Raw genomic sequence first — 10,355 nt, forward strand, 5'->3', positions numbered from 1 at the left:
AGCCTTCACCACAATGTATTATAACTGTTTGCTGGAATATTTCCTGTACAGAAATAAGGGTAGTTTAAATATGGTTCCGAAGACTAGATCAAATTAAAATGTTATAAAATCATGATTTCCTGTATGTGTAAATTTGTAGTTTCTCAAGTGGTTCCAATATTTTAACGTTTTTTTTTTTTCATTTTTGGTATGATTTCTATTGGTTGAAGACGTATAGAAGCTTTTCTTTTACTACTTCAAAATCAACTAAAAAGCAAATACCTATAAAAATAGTACTATAAGCTGAAATATTTCAAATTGTATACGTATCTGTATTTCATGTTATTAGTAAATTTTGATTTTTACTTTGAATTAGACAGAAAGAACTGACAAATGCCATTATCAGAATATATTTTACTTTTAATTGACTATTGAAAATCAGTTGTTCTGTATGAAGAATTTTTTTTTCCTCTTATAATGATAAATAACTGATTGGAATAAATTTTCTTCATGCTTAAAAGACATTTAAGTCCAATCACAATTGTAAGTAGGATACAGTCTTGTTTATTAATTAAGGCAAAGATGTTGTTTCTGCATGTACGGTTTTAATGTTTATATTGCTGTAATTTTATCTTAATGTGTATATTAATATATAGATACACATTTATCATATGTTCGGTAATAATATGGAATAAATTATCCTAATTTATATTCTTATAATGTATATATGCTTTGCATTTTTCTGTCATCTATCAGTCCATTATTTTATGCTCAATCCTCACATTCTATGTTCTAACTTTCAGCATAACTAATCTATTCCAGTCATCAATTAAAAACCTTTCACCTATCTCTGGCTTTTCCATTGGATTCCCCAAGGGGGAATGTATTTGATCGTATTATTACCTTAACATTTTGATAAATGTAGTATACATTTTTACTTGGTTAATGAGATAAAATTACTTTCTTTTAACAAAATGAAGGTTTCATAACAATTACTCTTTCAAAAGTTATCAACTAGGAATATTCCAGGGTGAAAAGCCCTTTACCTATCCACGGTTGTATGTCCGAAATTACATTCTTTAGATGGTGCCTGAAGCATTGGATAAAAAAATTAACTTTTAAGTGAAGCAACAAACTTCAAAGGAAAAGCAAGGTATTGAAATGTCCACAAACAGTCTGAAAAGCTCCAGCTGATTCCTGGGGAGCTAGTGGGATATGCAAATGCATAGGTCTGTGCATTCACCCCTGGCTCTGCTTGTGCTAAGAATGATGTAAGAAGCGCTTATGTTCTCACCACTGGCTGACCTTAAGACTCTGCACAGGTAGGAGAGGAAGGGAAAGGCAGAGATGACGGCATGCCTCAACGGCCACACAGAGCCCCTCAGCAAAGACTGTGGGTGCTTACTGATTCCAGGCCTTTAAGGAAATAAAAATTATTTCAAAAACGAATGGCTGAACAATTCTCATATTTACTAAAATTTCTTAGTCTACACATCCAATAAGTTCAGTGAACTCCACATAGGCAAAACTCAGGATTCTGCATGAAATATTCAAGAAACAGTCTGGGCTGAAACTAGAAGGAAGTGACTCATCATATATAAGGGATGCTCAATAAGATGAACAGGTGGTTTCTCATTAGCAGTGTTGGAGACCAAAGGCAGAGAGATAACATACTCAAAGTGCTGAAAAGAATGGGCTGCAAATGAGAAAACATTTGCCAAATTAAGTATCTAGGTAAATGGTAAGAATCAAAATATTGTCTGCATTCAGAGTTCTTTCTGAGAATCCACTTTAAAGAAACTGGAACTGGAAATTGTGGCTGATCATTTCCTTTGCAGTGCAGAAACATTGATGCAGTCCCATTTTTTAATTTTTATTTTTGTTTCCCTTGCCTAAGTAAACATATCTCAAAATTATTAGTAAGATCAATGGAAAAGAGCACACCGCCTATGTTTACTTCTAGAAGTTGTACGGTTTCAGGTCTTACATTTAAGTTTTTGATCCATTTTTAATTTATTTTTCTTAATGGAGTGAGAAAATCCAATTTGGTTCTTTTGCATGTAGCTGTCCCGTTTTCTCAAAGTTCCCAACACCATATATTGAAGAGGCTATCCTTTCCCCATTGTATATTCTTGCCTCCTTTGTTGTAGATTTATTGCCCATGTAAGTGTGAACTTATTTCTGGGCTCTGTGTTCTGTTCCATTGATCTCTGCATCTGTTTTTGTACAAGTGCCATACTGTTTTGATAACTATAGCTTTGTGATTTAGTTTGAAATCAGGGTGCATGGTACCCTCAGGTTTCTTCTTCTTTCTCAAGATTGTTTTGGCTATTGAGGGGCTTATGTTTCCATATAAATTTTAGAATTATTTGTTCTGAATATTACTCTTGGTAATTCGATACATATTACATTAAATCTGTAGGATGTCTTCCATATTATGGTCATTTAAAAATATTAATTCTTCCAGTCCATGAATATGGTGTATCTTTTCATCTGTTTCCATCATCTTCAGTTTCTTTCATCAGTAACTTACCGTTTTCCAAGTAGAGTACTTTCACCTCCGTATTTACATTTATGAGGCTTTGAGGATATAAATCCTCCCACTTATAAATAGTTAAAACACTTTAATTTGGACTCTAAAGATGGATTCAAATTTACTAGAAATGTGTGGAGAAATTGTGTTAAAAAATTGTTTTAACACAAATTAAATCCTGTCTGGCAACGTCAGGTACTTAACACTGTGTTCGTTATTTGTCAGTTCCATGAAGTCACGAACCACGTGTGTCTCCCTTGCTGACTACTGAATCCTGAGCTTGCCCTTATCCTAGAGACAGTAAATATTTGGTGAAAAAAAAGTATAACTGCTGTGCTAATTAATCTCACTTTTACATATACAGTTATGTATGTGTTGTATACATGTTATACATAGTAAAATATATGCTAAATAAAGTGTAGGTGTCAAAAATTGTGAAGCGTTTACCCCATTTGCAAATTAAAAACTTAGCCTGCTACAGTCTCAAGGGCGCTGGTAGAAAATAGGGGCATGCAGGATCAGAGATGAAGGACAGAATACTACCGACAACAGAGTGTCTGCACATGTGCCAGTTCCCCAAGCCTCAGTTCCCTTCGAGTAACAGGGAGAGAGCCAGGTGACGCTTAAACACACAGTGAAGATACATGCTAAGATAGGAACCCCAAACTTGGGGAACAAGAATCTTTTGAAAAGGAGGTAAACATGACTGACACTTTGTTTGTAGAGAGACACTATCTGTGTCTACCATAGCTGATATATGTGTGTGTGTGTGTCTGTGTATATATATATAATATATATATGTGTGTGTGTGTATATATTATATGTATAAGATGTATGTCTATATTTATCAATTTAAAGTTTTAAAGAGCTGGAGTTGTCTTATTCCATTATCTGATTTTTTTTATAGGTAAGAAGACTGAGGCTCAAATTGGGTCATTGACTTCAAATCAATGTTAAAAACTAGTGTGCAACTAATTTGTCATTAGATTTAAGCTCCCCTGATACATAGTTAGCGTTCTTTTCAGGGTACACTGTACATCTGACTATTCCGTACTGATGAGTAAAATACATGTATAGGTAGAGCTGAGACTAGAGCACAGTATTGAATTAGGGTTGGTAGTCTCTTGAAAAGAAACCATAAATTAGAACAGTTGCCCCTGTTGTAAGTATGTTTTGACTGAGAAGTTCTTAATATTGATATATTATTTGCCTTTATGGGAAATATTATCTTGAAAGACATCATATTACACACTTGCATTTGCCTGAAAATTTGTAGCTTGATAAATTGATAAGATAACTGGGTCATATGTTAAGATTTTGAAAAACCAACTCAAACGTAGATCCTAATAAAAGAATGTGATACATTTCCATTTAAAATCTAAGAAAGTATTTCTCAGAACACTTAAATTACCATATTCTAATACCAAGGGAAAATAAAATCTGAACTTAGAGTCTTGTTTGTATTTTAGAGGGTCTTCTGAACAGAAAGGCAGTCTTGATGCAATGCAGTAAGCCACAGAAACACTGGGGCATTGCGGGTGAAAAATCTGCAGATGTGAGCCTTCACCACAATGTTTTACAACTGTATGCTGGAGTATTGCCTGTACAGAAACATGTTTGGGTTAACAAAGTTTCCCAAGCGTAGATCACATTAAAATGTTATAAAGTCCTGATTAACTGAATTTGTAAATTTGTAGTTTCGCAACTAGCTCCAAAATTTTAAGATATTTTAATTTTTTGGTAGGATTTCTATTATGTGAAGATGTACAGAAGCTTTTCTTTTCCTTCTTCAAAATCAACTAAAAAGCAAATACCTATAAAAATACTATTATAAGCTAAAATATTTGAAATTAAATACATATCTGTATTTCATGTTATTAGTAAATTTCGATTTTTACTTTGAATTAGACACAAAAAACTGACAAATGCCATTATCAGAATATATTTTACTTTTAATTGACTATTGAAAATCAGTTCTCCTGTATGTTCTGTTTGAAGAATTTGTTTTTTCCTGTTATCATGATAAATAACTGATTGAAATAAATTTTCTTCATGCTTAAAATGACACTTAAGTCCAGTCACAATCATAAATAGAAAACAGTCTTCTTTATTTATTAAGGCAAAGCTGGTGTTTTTGCATGTACGTTTTTAATGTTTATATTGCTGTAATTTTATCTTAATGTGTATATTAATACATAGATACACATTTATCTTAATTTCCATAATAATATGGAAAAAATTATCCTAATTTATGTAATGATATAATGTATATATACATTGCATCTTTCTGTCATGTATCAATCCACTATTTTATGCTCAATTCTCACATTCTATGTTCTAACTCTCCGCATACCTACGCTCTTCCAGTCATTAATTAAAAATTATTTCCTATCTCTTACTTTACAATTGGTTTCCCCAAGGGGGATTACATTTGATCTTATCATCACCTTGACATTGTGAGAATTGTAGTATACATTTTCACATGGTTAATGAGGTAATTAACTTTCTAATAACAAAATGAAGGTTTCATAACAATTACTCTTTTAAAGTTATCAACTATGAATGTTCCTGTGTGAAAAGCCCTTTACCTATCCACAGGTGTATGTAAAATCTGTTTTCTTTAAATGGTGCCTGAAGAATTGGATAAGAAATAAACTTTTAAAGAAAGCAACAAACTTCAAAGGCAAAGCAGGGTATTGAGATGTCCACACACATTGTGAAATGCTCTAGCAGATTCCTGGTGAGCTAGTGGGATATGCAAATGCATAGGTCTGTACATTCACCCCTGGCTCTGCGTGTGCTAAGAATGAAGTAAGAAGGGCTTATGTTCTCACCACTGGCTGACCTTAAGACTCTGCACAGGTAGGAGAGGAAGGCTAAGGCAGAGATGAGCGTATAGCTCAACGGCCACACAGAGCCCCTCAGCAAAGACTGTGGGTGCTTACTGATTCCAGGCCTTTAAGGAAATAAAAATTATTTCAAAAACGAATGGCTGAACATTTCTAAAATTTACTAAATATAGTAGTCTACACAGCCAATAAGTTCAGTGAACTCCACATAGGCAAAACTCAGATTTCTTCATGAAATAGTCAAGAAACAGTCTTGACTGAAACTAGAGAGAAGCGACTCATCATATATAAGGGATGCTCAATAAGATGAACAGGTGGTTTCTCATCAGCAGTGTTGGAGACCAAAGGCAGAGAGATAACATACTCAAAGTGTTGAAAGGAATGGGCTGCCAACGAGAAAAAAGTTGTGAAATTAAGCATCTAGGTAAATGGTAAGAATCAAAATATTGTCTGCATACAGGGTTCTTTCTAAGAATCCACTTTAAAGAAACTGGAACTGGAAATTGTGGCTGATCATTTCCTTTGCAGTGCAGAAACATTGATGCAGTCCCATTTTTTAATTTTTCCTTGTGTTTCCCTTGCCTAAGTAAACATATCTCAAAAATATTAGTAAGATCAATGGAAAAGAGCACACCTCCTATGTTTACTTCTAAAAGCTGTATTTTTTCAGTTCTCACATTTAAGTTTTTGATCCATTTTTAATTTATTTTGCTTAATGGAGTGAGAAAATCCAATTTGGTTCTTTTGCATGTAGCTGTCCTGTTTTCTCAAAGTTCCCAGCACCATATACGGAAGAGGCTATCCTTTCCCCATTGTATATTCTTGCCTCCTTTGTTGTAGATTTATTGCCCATGTAAGTGTGAACTTATTTCTGGGCTCTGTATTCTGTTCCATTGATCTCTGCATCTGTTTTTGTACAAGTGCCATACCGTTTTGATAACTATAGCTTTGTGATTTAGTTTGAAATCAGGGTAAATGATACCCTCAGCATCTTCATTTTTCTCAAGATAGTTTTGGCTTTTGAGGGTCTTTTATTTCAACATAAATTTTTGAACTTTGTGTTCTGAATATTGTTTCTGTACAGGCAATACTCTAGCAAATGTTTGTAATACCTTGTGTTGAATGCTCATATCTTCAGATTTTTCACCTGCAATGCCCCAGTGTTTCTGTGGCTTACTGCATTGCTTCAAGACTGCCTTACTATTTGGAAGAACCTATAAGTACAAACAAGACTCTATGTTCAGATTTTGTTTTCGCTTGGTACTAGAATATGGTAATTTAAGGGTCGTGAGAAATACTCTTTTAGCCTTTAAAATGAAATGTATAACATTACTTAATTAGGATCTATATTTGAGTTGGTGTTTAAAAATGTTATCTTACAACACAGTTATATTATCAATTTAACAAGCTACAAATTTTCAGGCAAATGCAGGTGTGTAATATGATGTCTTTCAAGATAATATTTCCCATTAAGTCAAATAATATATCAATATTAAGAACTTCTGAGTCAAAACATACTTACAGCAGAGGCAATTCTTCTAATTTATGGTTTCTTTTCAAGAGACTACAAACCCAAATTCAATAGCGTGATCTAGTCTCAGTTGTACCTATTCAAGTATTTTACTCATCAGTATGGAATAGTCAGATATACACTGTACACTGTAAAGAATGCTAACTAGGTATCAGGGGAGCTTAAATCTAATGTCAAATTAGTTGCACACTAGTTTTTAAACTTGAATTGAAGCCAAAGACCCAATTTGAGCCTCGCACTTCTTAGCTATATAAAATTCATATGATGGAATAAGACAACTCCAGCGCTTTAAAATTTTAAAGTGATAAAGATATATATATAATATATATACACACTCACATATATATATTATATATATACAAACACCCTCACACATATACACACATATCTCAGCTATGGAAGACACAGATAGTGTCTCTCTACAAACAAAGTGGCAGGCATGTTTACCTCAATTCAAAAGATTCATGTTCCCTAGTTTGGGGTTCCTTCCTTAGAATGAATCTCACCGTGTGTTTAAGTGTCACCTGGCTCTCTTCCTGTTACTCGAATGGAACTGAGGCTTGGGGAACTGGCACATGTGCAGACACTCTGTTGTCGGTAATATTCTGTCCTTCATCTCTGATCCTGCATGCCCCTATTTTCTACCAGCATCCATGAGACTGTAGCAGGCTAAGTTGTTAACTTGCAAATCGGTTATACAATTCACAATTTTAGACACCTACACTTTATTTAGTATATATTTTACTATGTATCACATATACAACACATATATATCCGTATATGTAAAAGTGAGATTAATTAGCCCAGCAATTATACTTTATTTTTCACCAAATATTTATTGTTTCGAGGAAAAGGGCAAGCATAGGATACAGCGGTCAGCAAGGGAGATACACGTGTTTTGTGACTTCTTGGAACTGACAAATAACGAACACAGTGTTAAGTACCTGACTTTGCCAGACACGATTTAAACTGTGTTAAAACAATTTTTTTAACACAATTAATCTGCACATTTCTAGTAAATATGAATCCATCTTTAGAGTCCAAATTAATGTGATTTAACTATTTATATGTTGGAGGATTGATTTTTTTCAAAGCCTGATAAATGTAAATAAGGAGGTGAAAGATGTTTACTCGGAAAACGGTAAGTTACTGATGAAAGAAACTGAAGATGATGGAAACAGATGAAAAGATACACCATATTCATGGACTGGAAGAATTAATATTTTTCAATGACCATAATGTACAAGACAACCTACAGATTCAATGTAATATCTATGAAATTACCAAGAGCAATACTCAGAACACATAATTCAAAAATTTATATGGAAACAAAAGACCCTCAATAGCCAAAACTATCTTGAGAAAAAAGAAGAAAGCTGAGGGTATCATGTACCCAGATTTCAAACTAAATCACAAAGCTATAGTTATCAAAACGGTATGGCACTTGTACAAAAACAGATGCAGAGATCAATGGAACAGAACACAGAGCCCAGAAATAAGTTCACACTTACATGGGCAATAAATCTACAACAAAGGAGGCAAGAATATACAATGGGGAAAGGATAGCCTCTTCAATATATGGTGTTGGGAACTTTGAGAAAACGGGACAGCTACATGCAAAAGAACCAAATTGGATTTTCTCACTCCATTAAGAAAAATAAATTAAAAATGGATCAAAAACTTAAATGTAAGACCTGAAACCGTACAACTTCTAGAAGTAAACATAGGCGGTGTGCTCTTTTCCATTGATCTTACTAATAATTTTGAGATATGTTTACTTAGGCAAGGGAAACAAAAATAAAAATTAAAAAATGGGACTGCATCAATGTTTCTGCACTGCAAAGGAAATGATCAGCCACAATTTCCAGTTCCAGTTTCTTTAAAGTGGATTCTCAGAAAGAACTCTGAATGCAGACAATATTTTGATTCTTACCATTTACCTAGATGCTTAATTTCACAACTTTTTTCTCGTTGGCAGCCCATTCCTTTCAACACTTTGAGTATGTTATCTCTCTGCCTTTGGTCTCCAACACTGCTGATGAGAAACCACCTGTTCATCTTATTGAGCATCCCTTATATATGATGAGTCGCTTCTCTCTAGTTTCAGTCAAGACTGTTTCTTGACTATTTCATGAAGAAATCTGAGTTTTGCCTATGTGGAGTTCACTGAACTTATTGGCTGTGTAGACTACTATATTTAGTAAATTTTAGAAATGTTCAGCCATTCGTTTTTGAAATAATTTTTATTTCCTTAAAGGCCTGGAATCAGTAAGCACCCACAGTCTTTGCTGAGGGGCTCTGTGTGGCCGTTGAGCTATACGCTCATCTCTGCCTTAGCCTTCCTCTCCTACCTGTGCAGAGTCTTAAGGTCAGCCAGTGGTGAGAACATAAGCCCTTCTTACTTCATTCTTAGCACACGCAGAGCCAGGGGTGAATGTACAGACCTATGCATTTGCATATCCCACTAGCTCACCAGGAATCTGCTAGAGCATTTCACAATGTGTGTGGACATCTCAATACCCTGCTTTGCCTTTGAAGTTTGTTGCTTTCTTTAAAAGTTTATTTCTTATCCAATTCTTCAGGCACCATTTAAAGAAAACAGATTTTACATACACCTGTGGATAGGTAAAGGGCTTTTCACACAGGAACATTCATAGTTGATAACTTTAAAAGAGTAATTGTTATGAAACCTTCATTTTGTTATTAGAAAGTTAATTACCTCATTAACCATGTGAAAATGTATACTACAATTCTCACAATGTCAAGGTGATGATAAGATCAAATGTAATCCCCCTTGGGGAAACCAATTGTAAAGTAAGAGATAGGAAATAATTTTTAATTAATGACTGGAAGAGCGTAGGTATGCGGAGAGTTAGAACATAGAATGTGAGAATTGAGCATAAAATAGTGGATTGATACATGACAGAAAGATGCAATGTATATATACATTATATCATTACATAAATTAGGATAATTTTTTCCATATTATTATGGAAATTAAGATAAATGTGTATCTATGTATTAATATACACATTAAGATAAAATTACAGCAATATAAACATTAAAAACGTACATGCAAAAACACCAGCTTTGCCTTAATAAATAAAGAAGACTGTTTTCTATTTATGATTGTGACTGGACTTAAGTGTCATTTTAAGCATGAAGAAAATTTATTTCAATCAGTTATTTATCATGATAACAGGAAAAAACAAATTCTTCAAACAGAACATACAGGAGAACTGATTTTCAATAGTCAATTAAAAGTAAAATATATTCTGATAATGGCATTTGTCAGTTTTTTGTGTCTAATTCAAAGTAAAAATCGAAATTTACTAATAACATGAAATACAGATATGTATTTAATTTCAAATATTTTAGCTTATAATAGTATTTTTATAGGTATTTGCTTTTTAGTTGATTTTGAAGAAGGAAAAGAAAAGCTTCTGTACATCTTCACATAATA

General features: G+C 33.5%; 1 long non-coding RNA gene across 1 annotated transcript; it reads right to left on the reverse strand.

Annotated features, from left to right (window-relative positions):
- Positions 1 to 1,461: 1,461 nt before the first annotated feature.
- LOC116661192 lies at positions 1,462 to 9,039 on the reverse strand. Its single transcript, XR_004316992.1, has 3 exons — positions 8,854 to 9,039; positions 3,173 to 3,178; positions 1,462 to 1,507 (listed from the first exon to the last, which is right to left on the reverse strand). It is a non-coding gene; the product is annotated as an uncharacterized LOC116661192 (long non-coding RNA).
- Positions 9,040 to 10,355: the final 1,316 nt, after the last annotated feature.

This window comes from Camelus ferus, chromosome 33 (assembly GCF_009834535.1).
Source record: "Camelus ferus isolate YT-003-E chromosome 33, BCGSAC_Cfer_1.0, whole genome shotgun sequence".
Taxonomy (NCBI): Eukaryota; Metazoa; Chordata; class Mammalia; order Artiodactyla; family Camelidae; genus Camelus; species Camelus ferus.